This window comes from Rattus norvegicus, chromosome 5, assembly GCF_021556685.1.
Source record: "Rattus norvegicus strain SHRSP/BbbUtx chromosome 5, alternate assembly SHRSP_T2T, whole genome shotgun sequence".
NCBI classification, from domain to species: Eukaryota; Metazoa; Chordata; class Mammalia; order Rodentia; family Muridae; genus Rattus; species Rattus norvegicus.
Window position 1 is genome coordinate 11,841,970 of NC_141538.1, and position 20,523 is coordinate 11,862,492.

Here is a 20,523-nt window from a genome sequence, read left to right on the forward strand (position 1 = left end):
AAAAATCAGAAAGAAAAGGCAGTATCATTTAAGATATATTAGAATTTACAAATAAATCATTATTTGTGTGACAAATTCATGCATGTTAGGCAACTGAACTATGTAGTCTCAAGTTCTTATTGAAAAGATCAGTTATCAGGCATGAAGTTGTTTAGATTTTACTTATTAAGTGCTAGGTTTACTAATGCCCTCTCTCCTCATCCTGCCTGGGCCCATGGGAAACCTGTCTCCAGCACTCTCTACACAAGTGCTTACTTCAGAGCTGTGAGTAAGAGTGAGTAGTGATCATCACCCATCCTGTGCTAGCTGGTTAAGCAGAAAAGCAGAAGTAACAATAGCACAGAAGACAAGTGAGGGGCACGGCAGCAGGAGCTCTTAGGCAGAGGCTGGGAAAACCCTGTGGTTTTAGGAAAGCATCCAGGTTAGTGCAGTACCATGTGGATTGTGGAGAACAGAATTACAATATCAGGGTCTGGCCAAGAAAGCAGAGATTTGGGGCATGGTTGTCATAAGGCAATATTCAGACTCAGAGCCCTCATGACTGTCCTTCAGTCCCACGAGGATCCATCCCTCTTGTGGCTTAAGAAAACTAACAACTAATTGCTGAATTACTGGGAGTGACAGGATTCTTAGGACTCTAGCCATTCAGTATTGTAGCATTCTATGTATCCTGCTCCACAAAGGCTCACCCATTTGGACAATTGGTCCCCAGCTGATGGCACTGGTTAAGAACACTGGAACCTTTAGGAGGTAGAGCTGCTCTGGAGGAAGGAATCAGGAAGGGGCTGGCCTGAGACTTTGCAGCCTGGTGCTGCTTCCTGTCTGCCCTCTGCTTCCTGACTGTAGGTGCAGAGTTTCTGGCTACCTCCTACTCCTGCCCTGTGTCCTCCTGCCATTATGGAGGCAAAAGAAACTCTTCCTTCCCTAAGGTGACTCTTGTCAGAATATTGACTCACCAGGACAAGAAAAGTAATTAATACACTGTTGCTAATATGAGCCTTGAGAATATTGAAGCCCTAAAGAGGATTAATGCCAGAAAAAAAGACTTCCCTCTATGTAATGAAAGGAAATGACAAAGCATGAGCTTTAGGAAAAGTTTTCAATTAGCAATAATCGCGCCTTGGATAAACCTCATTGGCTATGATACTGCCACTGCGCAAAGCTAAGCATGAGCTTTAAAAAATAATAAAATGCACCAAAGGCTGATATCAGATGAAATTTACACTATGGAGTATTTTCGAAGACACACACACACACACACACACCCTACACCCCAGAGAGAGAGAGAGAGAGAGAGCGCGAGCAAGGGAGGGGAAGGGAGGGGAGGGGGAAGGGGGAGAGAGAAAGGTAAACGCCTGTGTACTTACCAATTAGCTTACCCAAACCCCAACATTCTGTAGTATTTGGCTGTAGATGGTTGTGAGTTGCCTGATGTGGGTACTGGGAACTAAACTCAGGTCCCTTGAAACAAGAGCAAGCACAGATATCTCGATCTAGAGTCCTAATGCAAGAAATATCTATATGTATATGTATGGGGTTTGATGCATGGAATCTGAGGTACCCATGAGGATAGCATTAGGACCACATTTGGGACAGTGGAATGCTAGAATACATGAGACAGAACTGAACAGATGACTGCTACATTCACTTCTACCTCGAAATCATCTCAAATCCAGCACAGTAGAGTTGAGTATATGATCTAAACTTCCACTGGTATCTCAATCTTTCTTTCTTTTTAACCCTCTCCTTAAAGACATTTATTGATTTTTACTTTTTTATTTATGAGTGTTTTGTGTATGTGCTGGGTAGATTTATGTCAACTTGACACAAACTCAAGACTTTTGGGAAGACGAAACCTCAATTGATAAAGCGCCCTCTGTATTAGTCAGGTCTCTGAGGAGCAACAGAACCAGCAGAATAAATTCATTTGTGTGCACATGAGTGTGCATGTGTGTGTTTGTTATAAAATATATTTTGTATATTTATTATATATTTATATAAAACATATTTCTGACTATACACACACACACACACACACACACACACACACACACACACACACAAGAATGACATACAGGCTATGGTCTAGCTAGTCCAACAATGGCTGTCTACCAACAAAAAGTTCATGACTGCAGTAATTGTTCACTCTGTGAGGTTGGATGTCTCGGTTTGTCTTCCGTGTATGGTGCAATCCTACAGAAGTAGGCTCTAATGCCACTGAGTGAGTGAACTTGCCAATGAGAGGAAGTAGACAGTAAGAGCAGGCTTCCTTTTATGTCCTTCCCATAGGCAGCTAGCAGAAGATATGGCCTCGAGTAAAGATAGATTGTCACACTTCAAAAGTACTGGACTAAAAGTGTGTCTTCCCGTTTCATACAATTTAACGAAGAAAAAAACCATCCCTTACAGTCATATCTAGCCACTCAAGTTAATTCTAGATGTAGTGAAATTAACAACCAAGACCAGCTCTCATACCCTCCACAGATTGGCCTGTAGGCAAAGCTGTGGTACTTCTAGATTGTTGGCTAATATGGCAGTGTGACACACACTGTGGTCAGTGTCACCTGCAGGCTCACCAGTCCTGAGTGCTATAAGAAAGCAAGAGAGATGTGGACCGTGCCATTAAGGAGTGTTTCTTGGTGGCTTCTGCTTCAGTTCCTATCTCTTGGTCCTTGCCCCGAATTCCATCCCAGACTTCCTTTGATGATGGAGTGCCATGTGTATGTGAACATCAAATAAATTCTTCCCTTCCCATGTTGAGTTTGCCTGTGGTGTTTGACTACTGCAACAGAAACCTTAACTCAGACAGCCTATGTTTATGTAGGTCACAACCTATATGCTGGTACCCGGAGGGATCAGAAGTGGGTGTCAGATCCTCTGAAACTGGATTGATGTCATCCACCCCTGGTCCTGGGAACCAGCCTGAGTCCTTTCAAGGGCAGAAGGTGCTTGTAACTGCTGAGCTATCTCTCTAAAACCCCTGTCCTCTGACTGCTGTCTCTTTAAATATCACCACTCCACCCAACTATAGGGAGCTTTGTGTTAGATTCACAGTGATGCGTGATGTGGGTAGTGTCCTATTGTAGATGTGTGACCCACAGTGGGTTTAACTGCCCAGAGACATTATTATGTTGAAACAGAGGTATAGTTCTCCAAACTTTTTGGCTAAGATTAAAACGTAGAGTAAGAGGTATCAAGCTTAGAACGTATGCTCACTGTTCATAGAAACTGGCTCAGACAGAGAGTGGTGCTCTTTGTCATGAAAAACGTCACAAGCTAAATCATATGGTTCATTAAACTCTTCAAAAGCAGATAGTAAGATGCTATAAGATTCAGGAGGCTCCTGGGATGGGCTCAAACAGGGCAGATTTCTCATTTTTTCTCTCTGATTAATAAACCCTTTCGATTGATGATATGGCTATTTAAAAAAAAATCCAACCAGATAGAAATTTATCTAATGACAACGCACCCACTTTCTGAACCCAAGAGTTGCATTTAATATGCCTGCTGAAAGTTGGGACCTGCCAAGTGGCTTGGAGAATGGCATCAGGCTTCCTTGAAAGTTTTTGAGCCAAGCATAATCTGGGCTGGAACAAGAACATGGCGGGTGTTGCTAAAATGGTTAGCTAAGACTGTAGCTTTCGGGTTCCAGTCAACATGATCTGGGGTTTGACTCTTGCTCTTTTTTATCACTTTCTATCTAAGCACTGTTTGTGTTTGCTCCAGCACAGATTCCATGTGTTTTACTATATTCAGTGTGTCTTAGACGTTACTAAAGTGCTCTGTGTTTAAGAATTCTTGCGGTATTGTGCCTGGATCTCTGAAGCCGCTTGCCTACTCATTATGCACCATTAGTCCATCTAGAGCGCTTTCTCCGTGTTTGGGAGTTGCTTTCGTAAATACTATGTGTGCTTAACCACCTCATGGCTTTCACTCATCCTGCATATTTAGCTGGCTTTCTGTAGCAGAATTACAAATTCCTCTATGATATGCCAAATATGGATTACATTAGCATTTGGATATTATGTGGAGGTTGAAGGAGCTTAAATATATACATACCTCAGTATATCTTAATGTACATATAAACACATGTGCACAACATATGTGTATGGAAATTTATCTCAGGGTTTCTACTAAACACAATCTACCACTGAGCATCAGCTCTAGATTCAAATCCGCATTTCTTTAATGCCAATCTCAAGAGTATGCCTAGGTACCTGAAAGTCTCAGCCCACTTTCAGCTTGCTATTTTTCCAATCATTTATTTATTTTAATTCACTTTACAACCCGATTGCAGCTCCACCTCCCTCCTCTCCTCCCAGTCCCACCCTTACAAATCCCTGTCTTCATCACTCCCTCCACTCTCCTCAGAGAAGAAGAAGCTCCCCCTGGGTACCTCCCCACCCTGGGACATCCAGTCCCAGCAGGACTAGGCATATCCTTTCCCACTGAGGTTCAACCAGGCAGTCCAGGTAGGGTGATGGGGTCCAACGGAAGGCATCAGAGTCAGAGACATCCCTCACTCTCATTGTTAGGGACCCATATGAAGACCAAGCTGCACGTTGCTAGAAATGTGTGGGGAGTCTGGGTCCAATCCCTGCATTCTGCTTGCTATCTTAAATCCACTCATGGCAGTTTCTACTAAATAATTGACTTCAGCTAATTTTAGCTGGCATTCATTTTGAGATTTTATTTTTTCACTAGAATTTGTACCTGACTTTGTTTCTATAGGTATAACACACATCCATTCAGCTCTCTCTATGTTGCTCTGTCTACGTTGACTGACTTCAGTTATCCAAACCTACATGTGTTCATTCTTACCAGAGGCTCAAGCATTGCTTGTGTGTTGTCAGTCTGAACTAGCCTTGGGGATTGACATTAACTTTTGAAAATAAAGCTGTTTGTAAAGTAGAGGGGCTTCTGTATTTTCAGATGAAAAACAATTGAACTATGAGATGCTTTAACAAAATGGCCCTTTCTAAAATACATAGGCTGAAATCTACTTTAGCCTGAAAGGTAATGTTATGAAATTTTATCTAGCAAAATCATAAATTTATAGGATATTTAGAATAAATTTGGTAAGAGGATAATGGCATTTAAAATTTCAGAAATAAAACATGTCTCTTCCCTCCAAACATAAGCATGGATATGGTCCATTCTCAAAAATCAGAGTTTCCTTAAAGAGGTTAAAAAAGAAGAATTTAAGATTAAGTGATTGGAGAGATGGTTCAGGGAGATAAGTACTTGTTGTGGAAGTTTTCAGACCTGATTTGAGTGCCCAGAATCTGTGTCAAACTGGGCATAGTGGTGCCCTCTTATAACTTCCCATGGTGAGATGGAGAATCCTGTGTGCTGTCCTGGTACATTTGTTGGTGAAACAGCAAAACGAGGAACAAGGTAAGGATTGACCTTTGATGGATGTCTTCAGATGGGCCTGTGTGTGCTTGCCTCACACAGATTAAAAACAAAAGCAGAGAAGGAGGAAGCTGTGGTATGTAATGGAGACTAACTATATCTTTAAGTCCCAGGATTACCTAGAATATACAACACCGTCCTCGACTCTTTCTTTCTAGATCAGAAAATTATAAGACAAGAAGTGAAAAGTAGATTAAGTTTTTGGACATTTTCTTGATTAAAAATTGATATGACTGCCCCATGGTGCGGGGCACAGGGTGCTATGAAAAGCAAGCTGAGGAAGCTCAGCAAATCATGAGAAGCCAGTAAACAGCACTCCTGTGAAGCCTCTGCATCAGCTCCTGCCTCCATGATTCTGACCTGAGTTCCTGCCCTGACGTCTCTCAGTGATAATGGAAGTGTAACCAAATAAACCCTTTCCTCCCCTAGCTACTGGTTGTTTTTGAGACAGAGTTTCAATATCTTGTTCTGGCTGCCCTAGAACTCACTATATAGACTAGGCTGACCTTGAAGTCACGAGATACACCAGTCTCCCACATGCTGGGGTTAAAGCTGTGTGCCACTGCACCTGACGTTTGGCTATGGCCTTTATTACAGCAATAGGAAGTTGTTATGTGACAAAACTTTTTCTGGGAGGTGAAACCATGTGTCTACTCACTTCAGATAGGAAACCCACAACAGACTTAAGTATAGGTAAGAGATGGGTATGGCACAGGACCTCCAAGACCAAGTTCTCAGCACAAAGAAGATTTATTTGGCCCAGGGGGACAGAAGGTGGGAAATAAGAGACTAAGACAGGAGATACAGGGTGAGAGAGAAGGGGAAGGGAACAAGGGAGATAAGGCAGGGGTATTCGTCCCAGAGTGGGATAAAGGACTGCTTCTGGATTTTAGAAAGGAGACACACAGGAAAATGGTGGTTTATAAAGGTAAAAGGGGAAACCCTGGGTAAGGATGAGGTGTTTGATTGTAATTGGGTGTGTTAATTAGGTGGGCTTTTGATTGTTGACTTCAGTACTCTGATAGCTGGGCCTTGATAGTCAGCCTCAGGAGGAGGAAGTGGCCAAATAAGGGAATATAATAGCCCTTGGTGGTTAGCTAATGGGTTTTTTTTAAGCAAGGCAGAGGGAATATGGGAGAAGGGCAAAGCCTGTCAAAGCCACGTTTGCCAGACTTGGGCTGGCTAGAGTCTTTCAGATACCAGTAAAGTCCAACTTGGTGAGCCAGTGAGTTTTGTTGTGGTTTCTTACAGGAATCTGGGTGAAGGATTACTTACAGGAGCAGAACTGATTCAAAGACAGCTGTGTCGCTAAAGACCACCCTAGCACTGGTGACAACTCACAACAGCTAGAAGCCTGGAGCACACCGCACATCCTAAAGGCAGCTCATCCAGTTGGAAAGCATCCTTTTGAAGTGACTCAATGGGTCTGAAACCTCTCCAGGCAGCTTAGCCGGTTTCTGCTTTTTCCAGACAGCTGGTCTGGTCTCAAGAGTTTTCTTTGAAGCTTATCTGGTCTGAGAGGGACTCTTAGCTTTTATTGCTTGCTCTGGCAGGGTCTAGTGAATCTGGTCCGCTTCAGGGACATCCTGAAGCTATTTTGAGTAGTTCATCTTCTTCCTGTTTAAAGAGCTTCCCTCCAGGGTGGAGTATTTCCATCTCTGAGGAAACTGTGGCCCAACATAAGTGAAGCAGGACAAACAGACATATAAATGTGTGGTGGAATGAAGGAAAATCCTGACAGGAATATTAAGAAGTGTAAATTGAATTTTCACTCAAAAAAGTTAATTTTTATAGCCTGCTGTGCTGCAAGGGCTTAAAGCAAGAATGGCCAAGGAGAAATGAGCTCTTTCAGCAAAGGTATTTTAGTCTCTCATGCCTTTCCAGGAGGAGGCACCTCCCACCCCCTGCTTCTCCCAGGCTCCAAGAACAAAACAGTTGCTGATTCCAGGTCCCAGATGATGCTATTGTGGAGCTCAAGGAAAAGCACGGGTATGTTGAAGGGACACAGATTGGGCTTTCAGGAGCAGGCACTGACCCAAGCTGTACCCGTTCAAACATCAAAATGAGTCAGTCAGTTAAAGGGTATCTGTCTCTCAATGCTAATATGTCGATACCGAAATCCGAGGGAAAAGAAAGGATACAAAAATGTTCAGGAAAATCCCAGCTAATTCAATGTGGACCAGAAGGGGGAAAATTGCTGTTTACAGCCACAAGTGTATCACTTGGTTCAAACCATGGTAAGCAGTTGAGCCTAAAAGTCTGTATTAATTACAGAGAAGTGAGTAGGTCTCTAAATGGAAGAGCTGACAGAAGCTACATTAACCACGGAATCAGATACGGCAGTGTTGTAGTTTGGAATAGAGAATGGAACAGATCCTCCTGACACTGCAGGGCAGCATCAGGCAGGACCACCAAGACAGCATGATTTCAAATGCTCGACCTGCATTTCCCCAGGAGCAAGAGATCAGACAAAGCGTAGGACAACCTCTAAGACAAGTGTTCCAGACCCTGGACACTGCTGAGGCCAAGGCAGGAAGAGCGAGTTGAAAGGCTCCAGCTTGAGTCTTCACACAGACAGGATGAAAGGTTCACGGTTTCTGCAGCTCTCTCTGAAATGTCCATCAATTCCCTCTCTGCATTCAGTTCTCAGAATGTCCTACAAGGCTTAAAATTGCTGGGTTGGTATGAAGGTTAGACCGAGTTCTATTATCTGATTCTTTACAGCTTTTTTTAGGTCAAAAGATCTGTCAATAGAAATTGTTGGGCAGGGGTAAATAAATAGAAATATTTTGGGTAGAAACAGGCAATGTATAGCTGCTGGTTTAAACAAACTTAATAGCCTGAATTTTGAACAGATAACTTCCTGCACTAAAATTGTTTCAACGGAACACCAGGCTGCTGTTAGCCACATCACTGAAGCTGTGACCTCTGAGTTTGTACTACTGTGAGGGGATACGCCTGGGACCGGATTTAGTCTCCTCTCATGTGCCTAGGAGCATTGGGAAAACTGAAAGTACAGCTGATTGCTGAGTTGTTGATCATTATTTTTGAAAAGCAGAATTTTGAAGGTAGGGGTAGAGAGAACTAGAATACTGGAAAATTCTGGAATTTGTCCATAACCTTTCCCTTCATTAATGTGTAGATGAAAATGCACACTAGTGCAGAGAATTGAGCTTCTGTTTTGATCAGCTTTCAGATTTTAAAACATACATTTAGGAATTGGCCCAAACATTACTGAGTATGTACAGTAGTGAGTAACAAGCCATTTGTATAGGAAGAAGCATTTACCAGAGGCTAAAATCTCAACGTGGATGAAGATATACCTTGCTTTAGGAACAGTGGGAACTAGAGACCCAAATGCTGAGTCTTTTATTGCCTTTCTAGCCTTTTCTCCTCTCCTCTGTCCTCTTCTCTCCACTCCTCTCCTCTCCTCCCTTCCCCTCCCCTCTCCTCTCCTCTTTCTCCCTCCCCTCTTCTCTCTCCTCCCCTTTCCTCTCCCTCCTCTCCCTCCCCTCCCCCTCCTCTCTCTCCCCTCTCCTTCTTCTCCCTCTCCCTTCCCCCACCTCTCTCTCTCCCTCCCTCCCTCCCTCCCTCCCTTCCCCACCTCTCTCTCTCTCTCTCTCTCTCTCTCTCTCTCTCTCTCTCTCTCCCTCTCAGTTTTATGTTCTGATGGTCCTCTACGGAGCAGGGAAAAAGCTCACTAAAAACCAGGGTGTGCTGGAACTCATCACTGTGTGGCATCTACTACTCGAGAAAGAAAACCCCTCAGTGTTGGATTCAATTCAAAATGACCAGAGGAAGGAATCCGATTGGCTGCTTTGGGAGTCAGGTCTCTTTCTGGACCAATCAGCTGTGAGTGTATGTTGGTTTGACTGCCTTACATCTATACTCCTTGTGGTTCGGGAAGTTGTAGTTGTTGAACAATTGGAGAATAGGGTGCTGGTCCGTAAGTGCCGTAGGTAGGTATCTGTCAGGTCACAGTTTCAGGCTTTACACTTATTTTAAGTTTAACCACAGAAAAGAGAAAACAAAACCAAATTCTCTAAGAATGTAAAAACAAGTGCGTCTTTGAGTGTTTTGTGGAAAAACAAAAGTCTTGCAGCTCTGAGGAACTAATTGTGTTTCCAGAGAAAAATGTAGAAAAAAGGGACATTGAGTTACTGAGTAGTGTAAAACCCGAGTAAAATAATTTTTTAAAACAAGTCAGCTGAATCATAGATTCTTCTTGGGTGGAATGAGGAAATCCTATGGTTTAATTTTACATGTGAGTTTGAGAATTTAGAGCAAAAATATGTGGTGACATCATTATGACTAAGAGAACTGCAAGTCAGACAGAGGAAGAAGTTTGGAGAGATTACACAGAGTTGCCAGCTAACACTGTCCCTTTAAAGGCCAGCAATCTCAAGTCCACAGCCACAGTGTTTGTTCTTAAACTGCACTGGACACCTGTAACTGAATATCTTTAACTCTCTTACGCCTAGAAGTTTGTCAAAAAGATTGGGAATCCTTTCCAAATTCCAGACATTCTTGCTAGTTAACTCATCCACAGCACGAAAGGAAAAAATTATTTCCCTTCTAAAGCTTCCCATAAACTTCTGAGTGCTCTCCAACTCTCTCGTCAGTTGGATGACAAGAAGCAGCAAGAATCATGTCTCACAATGTGAGGACTGACATATATTGCTTTAAGGAACATACCTGGTTGACTTTCCAGTTACTGGGGTATCACATTACAGGTAGCAAAAGGAGCCAAATTTGCTCAGTCTGAGTGGAGGATGTTAAGAATAGATAGTGAGGGGCACAGATCTTCCTGGTTGCTGCCGCCGCAGAGAGCTCGTGGGCAGCACCCCGCGAGCAAACTTGAGCCTCGGGACCACAGGTAAGACCAACTTTTCTGCTGCAAGAGACCTGCCTGGTGAACTTGGGACACACAGAGGCAGAATTCCTCTAGGACTGGGCACCTCCTGTGTTTACCAGGAGTCCGATACCCGCGGATCACGGCCCGCAGCAGCTCTCTGCTCCCAGACCCCGTGGGAGAGAGACCCCACCGCCTGGTCAGGTGGGCACTCCTGAGGCTGCAGAGCGGAAGAGACCACCAACACTGCCCACCCCTGCCCACATCCCTGGCACAAGAGGAAACTGTATAAGGCCTCTGGGTTCCCGTGGGGGAGGGCCCAGGAGCAGGAGGACCGCTGCGCCTGAGACACCACCATAATCTGAATGAACAGACCGGATAAACAGTTCTCTGCACCCAAATCCCATGGGAGGGAGAGCTAAACCTTCAGAGAGGCAGACACGCCTGGGAAACCAGAAGAGAATGCACTCTGCACACACATCTCGGACGCCAGGGGAAAACACCAAATGCCATCTGGAACCCTGGTGCACTGAAGCTCCCCGAAATGGCGGCGCAGATCTTCCTGGTTGCTGCCGCTGCAGAGAGCTCGTGGGCAGCACCCCGCGAGCGAACTTGAACCTCGGGACCACAGGTAAGACCAACTTTTCTGCTGCAAGTGACCTGCCTGGTGAACTCAAGACACAGGCCCACAGGAACAGCTGAAGACCTGTAGAGAGGAAAAACTACACGCCCAAAAGCAGAACACTCTGTCCCCATAACTGGCTGAAAGAAAACAGGAAAACAGGTCTACAGCACTCCTGACACACAGGCTTATAGGGCAGTCTAGCCACTGTCAGAAATAGCAGAACAAAGTAAGACTAGAGATAATCTGATGGCGAGAGGCAAGCGCGGGAACCCAAGCAACAGAAACCAAGACTACATGGCACCATAGGAGCCCAATTCTCCCATCAAAACAAACATGGAATATCCAAACACACCAGAAAAGCAAGATCTAGTTTCAAAATCCTATTTGATCATGATGCTGGAGGACTTCAAGAAAGACGTGAAGAACTCCCTTAGAGAACAAGTAGAAACCTACAGAGAGGAATCGCAAAAATGCCTGAAAGAATTCCAGGAAAACATAAATAAACAAGTAGAAGCCCATAGAGAGGAGACACAAAAATCCCTGAAAGAATTCCAGAAAAACATAAATAAACAAGTAGAAGCCCATAGAAAGGAGACACAAAAATCCCTGAAAGAATTCCAGGAAAACACAAACAGTTGAAGGAATTAAAAATGGAAATAGAAGCAATCAAGAAAGAACACATGGAAACAACCCTGGATATAGAAAACCAAAAGAAGAGACAAGGAGCTGTAGATACAAGCTTCACCAACAGAATACAAGAGATGGAAGAGAGAATCTCAGGAGCAGAAGATTCCATAGAAATCATTGACTCAACAGTCAAAGATAATGTAAAGCAGAAAAAGCTACTGGTCCAAAACGTACAGGAAATCCAGGACTCAATGAGCAGATCAAACCTAAGGATAATAGGTATAGAAGAGAGTGAAGACTCCCAGCTCAAAGGACCAGTAAATATCTTCAACAAAATCATAGAAGAAAACTTCCCTAACCTAAAAAAAGAGACACCCATAGGCATACAAGAAGCCTACAGAACTCCAAATAGCTTGGACCAGAAAAGAAACACCTCCCGTCACATAATAGTCAAAACACCAAACGCACAAAATAAAGAAAGAATATTAAAAGCAGTAAGGGAAAAAGGTCAAGTAACATATAAAGGCAGACCTATCAGAATCACACCAGACTTCTCGCCAGAAACTATGAAGGCCAGAAGATCCTGGACTGATGTCATACAGACCCTAAGAGAACACAAATGCCAGCCCAGGTTACTGTATCCTGCAAAACTCTCAATTAACATAGATGGAGAAACCAAGATATTCCATGACAAAACCAAATTTACACAATATCTTCCTACAAATCCAGCACTACAAAGGATAATAAATGGTAAAGCCCAACATAAGGAGGCAAGCTATACCCTAGAAGAAGCAAGAAACTAATCCTCCTGACAACAAAACAAAGAGAATGAAAGCACACAAACATAACCTCACATCCAAATATGAATATAACGGGAAGCAATAATCACTATTCCTTAATATCTCTCAACATCAATGGCCTCAACTCCCCAATAAAAAGACAAAGATTAACAAACTGGATACGCAACGAGGACCCTGCATTCTGCTGCCTACAGGAAACACACCTCAGAGACAAAGACAGACACTACCTCAGAGTGAAAGGCTGGAAAACAACTTTCCAAGGAAATGGTCGGAAGAAGCAAGCTGGAGTAGCCATTCTAATATCAAATAAAATCAATTTTCAACTAAAAGTCATCAAAAAAGATAAGGAAGGACACTTCATATTCATCAAAGGAAAAATCCACCAAGATGAACACTCAATCCTAAATATCTATGCCCCAAATACAAGGGCACCTACATACGTAAAAGAAACCTTACTAAAGCTCAAAGCACACATTGCACTTCACACAGTAATAGTAGGAGATTTCAACACCTCACTTTCATCAATGGACAGATTATGGAAACAGAAATTAAACAGAGACGTAGACAGACTAAGAGAAGTCATGAGCCAAATGGACTTAACGGATATTTATAGAACATTCTAGCCTAAAGCAAAAGGATATACCTTTTTCTCAGCTCCTCATGGTATTTTCTCCAAAATTGACCATATAATTGGTCAAAAAATGGGCCTCAACAGGTACAGAAAGATAGAAATAATCCCATGCGTGCTATCAGACCACCACGGCCTAAACCTGGTCTTCAATAACAATAAGGGAAGAATGACCACATACACGTGGAAATTGAACAATGCTCTACTCAATGATAACCTGGTCAAGGAAGAAATAAAGAAAGAAATTAAAAACTTTTTAGAATTTAATGAAAATGAAGGTACAACATACCCAAACTTATGGGACACAATGAAAGCTGTGCTAAGAGGAAAACTCATAGCGCTGAGTGCCTGCAGAAAGAAACAGGAAAGAGCATATGTCAGCAGCTTGACAGCACACCTAAAAGCTCTAGAACAAAAAGAAGCAAATACACCCAGGAGGAGTAGAAGGCAGGAAATAATCAAACTCAGAGGGGAAATCAACCAAGTAGAAACAAAAAGGACCATAGAAAGAATCAACAGAACCAAAAGTTGGTTCTTTGAGAAAATCAACAAGATAGATAAACCCTTAGCCAGACTAACGAGAGGACACAGAGAGTGTGTCCAAATTAACAAAATCAGAAATGAAAAGGGAGACATAACTACAGATTCAGAGGAAATTCAAAAAATCATCAGATCTTACTATAAAAGCCTATATTCAACAAAACTTGAAAATCTACAGGAAATGGACAATTTCCTAGACAGATACCAGGTACCGAAGTTAAATCAGGAACAGATAAACCAGTTAAACAACCCCATAACTCCTAAGGAAATAGAAGCAGTCATTAAGGGTCTCCCAACCAAAAAGAGCCCAGGTCCAGACGGGTTTAGTGCAGAATTCTATCACACCTTCATAGAAGACCTCATACCAATATTATCCAAACTATTCCACAAAATTGAAACAGATGGATCACTACCGAATTCCTTCTATGAAGCCACAATTACTCTTATACCTAAACCACACAAAGACCCAACAAAGAAAGAGAACTTCAGACCAATTTCCCTTATGAATATCGATGCAAAAATACTCAATAAAATTCTGGCAAACCGAATCCAAACATCGAAACTATCATCCACCATGATCAAGTAGGCTTCATCCCAGGCATGCAGGGATGGTTTAATATACGGAAAACCATCAACGTGATCCATTATATAAACAAACTGAAAGAACAGAACCACATGATCATTTCATTAGATGCTGAGAAAGCATTTGACAAAATTCAACACCCCTTCATGATAAAAGTCCTGGAAAGAATAGGAATTCAAGGCCCATACCTAAACATAGTAAAAGCCATATACAGCAAACCAGTTGCTAACATTAAACTAAATGGAGAGAAACTTGAAGCAATCCCACTAAAATCAGGGACTAGACAAGGCTGCCCACTCTCTCCCTACTTATTCAATATAGTTCTTGAAGTTCTAGCCAGAGCAATGAGACAACAAAAGGAGGTCAAGGGGATACAGATCGGAAAAGAAGAAGTCAAAATATCACTATTTGCAGATGATATGATAGTATATTTAAGTGATCCCAAAAGTTCCACCAGAGAACTACTAAAGCTGATAAACAACTTCAGCAAAGTGGCTGGGTATAAAATTAACTCAAATAAATCAGTAGCCTTCCTCTACACAACAGAGAAACAAGCCGAGAAAGAAATTAGGGAAACGGCACCCTTCATAATAGACCCAAATAATATAAAGTACCTCAGTGTGTCTTTAACCAAGCAAGTAAAAGATCTGTACAATAAGAACTTCAAGACACTGAAGAAAGAAATTGAAGAAGACCTCAGAAGATGGAAAGATCTCCCATGCTCATGGATTGGCAGGATTAATATAGTAAAAAATGGCCATTTTACCAAAAGCAATCTACAGATTCAATGCAATCCCCATCAAAATACCAATCCAATTCTTCAAAGGGTTAGCAGAACAATTTGCAAATTCATCTGGAATAACAAAAAACCCAGGATAGCTAAAACTATCCTCAACAATAAAAGGACTTCAGGGGGAATCACTATCCCTGAACTCAAGCAGTATTACAGAGCAATAGTGATAAAAACTGCATGGTATTGGTACAGAGACAGACAGATAGACCAATGGAATAGAATTGAAGACCCAGAAATGAACCCACACACCTATGGTCACTTGATTTTTGACAAAGAAGCCAAAACCATCCAATGGAAAAAAGATAGCATTTTCAGCAAATGGTGCTGGTTCAACTGGAGGGCAACATGTAGAAGAATGCAGATCGATCCATGCTTATCACCCTGTACAAAGCTTAAGTCCAAGTGGATCAAGGACCTCCACATCAAACCAGACACATTCAAACTAATAGAAAAAAAACTAGGGAAGCATCTGGAACACATGGGCACTGGAAAAAATTTCCTGAACAAAACACCAATGGCTTATGCTCTAAGATCAAGAATCAACAAATGGTGTCGGTGCCAGCACCGACAGGGTACCGAGAATCGGGCGAAAGCCTGCGGGATGAAAGAAGCACACACACACAGGTTATTCGTGTCAAGCCAGAAGAGGAAGAGAGCCTCTGGTTTTTTTATTGACCAAACTATATATCCAAAGAACACCACTTAGCAGGTATCTGTCAAGCACAGTGGGGAACCCTGGCTGAGACTTCGGTAACAAAGGACCTACTATGTGGCCTGAATAAATTAGGGAAATAACCAGGAAGGCCAGCCTAATTCTGACTCAGGTGAGAAGTACCTGGCCAGACTGTTCCCAGTTGGGGACAAAAGGCTTCCACATGTAAGGGCAGGGCTCAGCAGGGGTCAAACCTTGCTGGAGACCCAGAAGGGTCTGGCTCAGGCTGACAACATTCTGTGAATGTAAACTTCTTGTGCCACACAGTGACAAAGCAACCAGGCCCAAATCCAATACAGCTCCCACAAAATGGGATCTCATAAAACTGCAAAGCTTCTGTAAGGCAAAGGACACTGTGGTTAGGACAAAACGGCAACCAACAGATTGGGAAAAGATCTTTACCAATCCTACAGCAGATAGAGGCCTTATATCCAAAATATACAAAGAACTCAAGAAGTTAGACTGCAGGGAGACAAATAACCCTATTAAAAAATGGGGTTCAGGGCTAAACAAAGAATTCACAGCTGAGGAATGCCGAATGGCTGAGAAACACCTAAAGAATGTTCAACATCTTTAGTCATAAGGGAAATGGAAATCGAAACAACCCTGAGATTTCACCTCACACCAGTGAGAATGGCTAAGATCAAAAACTCAGGTGACAGCCGATGCTGGCGAGGATGCGGAGAAAGAGAAAGAGAAACACTCCTCCATTGTTGGTGGGATTGCAGACTGGTACAACCATTCTGGAAATCAGTCTGGAGGTTCCTCAGAAAATTGGACATTGAACTGCCTGAGGATCCAGCTATACCTCTCTTGGGCATATACCCAAAAGATGCCCCAACATATAAAAAAGTCACGTGCTCCACTATGTTCATCGCAGCCTTATTTATAATAGCCAGAAGCTGGAAAGAACCCAGATGCCCTTCAACAGAGGAATGGATACAGAAAATGTGATACATCTACACAATGGAATATTACTCAGCTATCACAAACAATGACTTTATGAAATTTGTAGGCAAATGGTTGGAACTGGAAAATATCATCCTGAGTGAGCTAACCCAATCACAGAAAGACATACATGGTATGCACTCATTGATAAGTGGCTATTATCCCAAATGCTTGAATTACCCTAGATGCCTAGAACAAATGAAACTCAAGAAAGACAGATGATCAAAATGTGAATGCTTCACTCCTTCTTTAAAAGGGGAACAAGAATATCCTTGGCAGGGAAGAGAGAGGCAAAGATTAAAACAGAGACTGAAGGAACACCCATTCAGAGCCTGCCCCACAAGTGGCCCATACATATACAGCCACCCAATTAGACAAGATGGATGAAGCAAAGAAGTGCAAACCGACAGGAGCCGGATGTAGATCGCTCCTGAGAGACACAGCCAGAATACAGCAAATACAGAGGCGAATGCCAGCAGCAAACCACTGAACTGAGAATAGGACCCCCGTTGAAGGAATCAGAGAAAGGACTGGAAGAGCTTGAATGGGCTCAAGACCCCATATGTACAACAATGCCAAGCAACCAGAGCTTCCAGGGACTAAGCCACTACCTAAAGACTATACATGGACTGACCCTGGACTCTGACCTCATAGGTAGCAATGAATATCCTAGTAAGAGCACCAGTGGAAGGGGAAGCCCTGGGTCCTGCTAAGACTGAACCCCCAGTGAACTAGACTATGGGGGGAGGGCGGCAATGGGGGGAGGGTTGGGAGGGGAACACCCATAAGGAAGGGGAAGGGGAGGAGGATGTTTGCCCGGAAACCGGGAAGGGGAATAACACTCGAAATGTATATAAGAAATACTCAAGTTAATAAAAAAAATAGATAGTGATATATATATATATATATATGTATATATATATATATATATATATATATATATATATATATATATATATATATGTTCCCTCTATTTATACAGCTAAGTACCAGGAACATGGGTGTTTTAGGGTGATGTTAAGATGACCATTGGTGCTTGCGGTTTTTGTTTTTTGCGAGATGTTCTGTGTGGTCTGGAGGATAATAATTACGCTATTTAGTTGTGTATGAGTGAATTTAGTAAGCCTATAAAAAGGAAAAAGGCCAGGGAGCAGATAATACCTACATACATACATACATACATACATACATACATACATACATACATACATAGAAAGTAGTAGAAGGTACAGAGTAAAACATCATGCAATCAGAAGGCAACACCATCCAGTAGAGACAGCTATGGAGTAGAGACAGCTATGGTAGCTTGATTGAGAGATCAAAGATTGAGAATAGCATCAAATCAGGGGGCTGACAGCATCCTACAGACAGGGACTGCGAATGCTAGGACGGTTAGCTGGAGTTCCCGCCCGAACTGTCTATCAATGGATGGGCTTCACACTTCCTGTTCCCAGCACACGGTTTTATTCCATAGATTAACAGTAACACTCTCTGTTGGAAATAGTAGACCTTTTAGCTACACTCAAGGACAGGGTGTGTTTCTTTCCCCTTCATTCCCCTTTTCCTGCTTATAGAGGCACGAGGCCCTCCTGGCAGGAGTTCCTTAGAAGACACTTAACAAATATGAACTGTTCTGAAATGGGCACGATGGTGGTTCTACCCCATTTCTACAGTCAGCGTCCCATGTTTTGTGTGTGTGTGTGTGTGTGTGTGTGTGTGTGTGTGTGAGAGAGAGAGAGAGAGAGAGAGAGAGAGAGAGAGAGAGAGAGAGGTCTTGATATGAGAGAGCCTAGGGCTTCATACATGTTAAGTACTTACTAGGGATACTCAGCTATATCCCAGATCCCTAAAGTGAAGTGACTCACTGTTATTCTGTTAGATGTGGTTTACAATGAGAGATTAAGGTGGCATAGAGGAACATGTGCCAATAAAACAAAGAAGGCTACAATACCTTCCCCCCCATAAACTGGACAAAAGGAGTGAGAATAGATGATGAAAACAAGTGATGTGTGAAAGGCTTAGCACTGGACGTGGGGATGTGCCCTTCTAAGGTTCCTATGCTAAAAGCTGGATCCCTTGTATAGCAGTGTGGGGCTGATGAAGCCTTTAACAGGGAAAGCTGTGTGCAAAGTCCGGGGCATCCCTCAGAAGGTTTCAATGGTGCTCTCACAAAGTGTATTAGGTTTCTTGAGAGGAGGTATTGTAATCTGAATGAGAACTGTCCCCAATAGGCTCTTATATTTGAACACATGGTCTTCTGGTTAGTGTGCTGTTTGGGGGACATAGTGGAGCCTTTAGGAGGTGAAGCCGTGGGGGCAGGAAGAATCACTGGAGGCAGGATTATGAGTGTATAGCTCTCCCTGCTTCCTGATTGCTCTTTCCACTTTCTGCAAGCAGATAGAAATGTCAGCAGCCAGCTTCCTCCTCTGGCCTCCTCCTGCTACCATGCCTCCCTCACCAATATGACCATCCCTCTGGACTATCCCCCTGGACCATCCCCCATGGATCATCCTCCTGGACCATCCCCCTGGACCATCCCCCATGGATCACCCCTCTGGACCATACCCCTGGACCACCCCTCAAGACCATCTCCCTTGGACCATCTCCCTGGACCATACCCCATGGATCATCCCCCTGGACCATACCCCTGGACCATCCTCAGGACCATCTCCCTTAGACTATCCCCCTGGACCATCCCACTGGACCATCCTCAGGACCATCTCCCTTAGACTATCCCCCTGGACCATCCCTCAGGACCATCCTGCAGGACCATCTCCCTTGGACTATCCCCCTGGACCATACCCCATGGATCATCCCCCTGGACCATCCCCCTGGACCATCCCCCATGGACCATCCCCCTGGACCATAAGCCAAAAACAAACTCTTGTGTAAGTTGCCTCTGATCACATTGTCATATCACAGCAGCAGAGAACAGATGATACACCAAGTTACCAAAAAGCAAGCGCACCTCAAATGTTTGCTCACTTCAGCAATTTTCTCTCTGTTCTGCCATGTTATATCCTAGCTAGAGGGGCCTCATCCTGTACACGAGTCCGTCAGAAGACCCCCACTAATAAGGCCACAGAGACTGGAATCGCTGCACTCCGCAAGAGGTTTATTGTTCCAACGTGCGTTGGGGTCCCCAGCACGCAGGCAAGAGGAGACCCTGAGCTCACAAAGTACACACTTTTTATAAACATTTTGGCGGGAAATTCAGCAGTCACCTGAGTTGAACGACTGCGATTGGTTACCCTGAGCAACTTTTAAAATTAATGGTCAACTCGAATGGGAAGGTTGTTTCCTACATTTGGCCCTATGCTGCCCATTTTGAGGAATCTGTGGTATTTCCTCGCATTGTCTTTTTTTTTTTTTTTTTTTTTTGGAGTCACTTCTCTCTCTGTCCTCACCCTAGGCAGGGTGGTTCCCTGTTTAGGCCATTTCCTTATCTGCCCTTACCCCAGGCAGTCATGGGAAGGTTTCAGTCCAGCTCTTAGCTGGTACAGAGCTGGCCTGCTATTTCTGACAGGGTTTTTACACCTGTTTGTGAACCTGCAGAAATGAGGGTTGAATAAATGTCTTTATTTATGTCTTTACTGATAAAAGGATTTTTGTTACAGCACCTCAAATGTCCTAGTATGGCGTGCACAGGAAATCTGCTGTTAAATAAGTCATGGTTCCCAAGAATTAAATGTGGTATTCTATAAGTGGCAGCAGAAGAATAGAGATTAAGGTGTCTATTACCTACATGCGACCCTCCGCAGCCCTGTGCAAAGGAAGCAGGAATTTAGGGCACAGATGTATGGAAAGCATATATTCTTGTAGAAATTAGAATTTGAAAACATGGTCTTGTTTGCTCAAAATGGTCAGGATAGAAATTTAAAATGAAAAGTTGACCCTGGTGCAGTGGCACACACCTTGCGTGAGTTTGAGGTCAGCCAGGGCTGCAAAATGAGACCTTTCCACAAACAGACAGGCAGACAGACAGAAAGGAACAAATGGT

At 43.2% G+C, this 20,523-nt stretch overlaps 1 non-coding gene across 1 annotated transcript; it reads right to left on the minus strand.

Moving 5' to 3' along the window:
• Positions 1–1,017: 1,017 nt before the first annotated feature.
• Positions 1,018–1,164, minus strand: LOC120103370 (U4 spliceosomal RNA). The gene has a single exon (XR_015621521.1). It is a non-coding gene; the product is annotated as a U4 spliceosomal RNA (small nuclear RNA).
• Between the last annotated feature and the right edge of the window lie 19,359 nt (positions 1,165–20,523).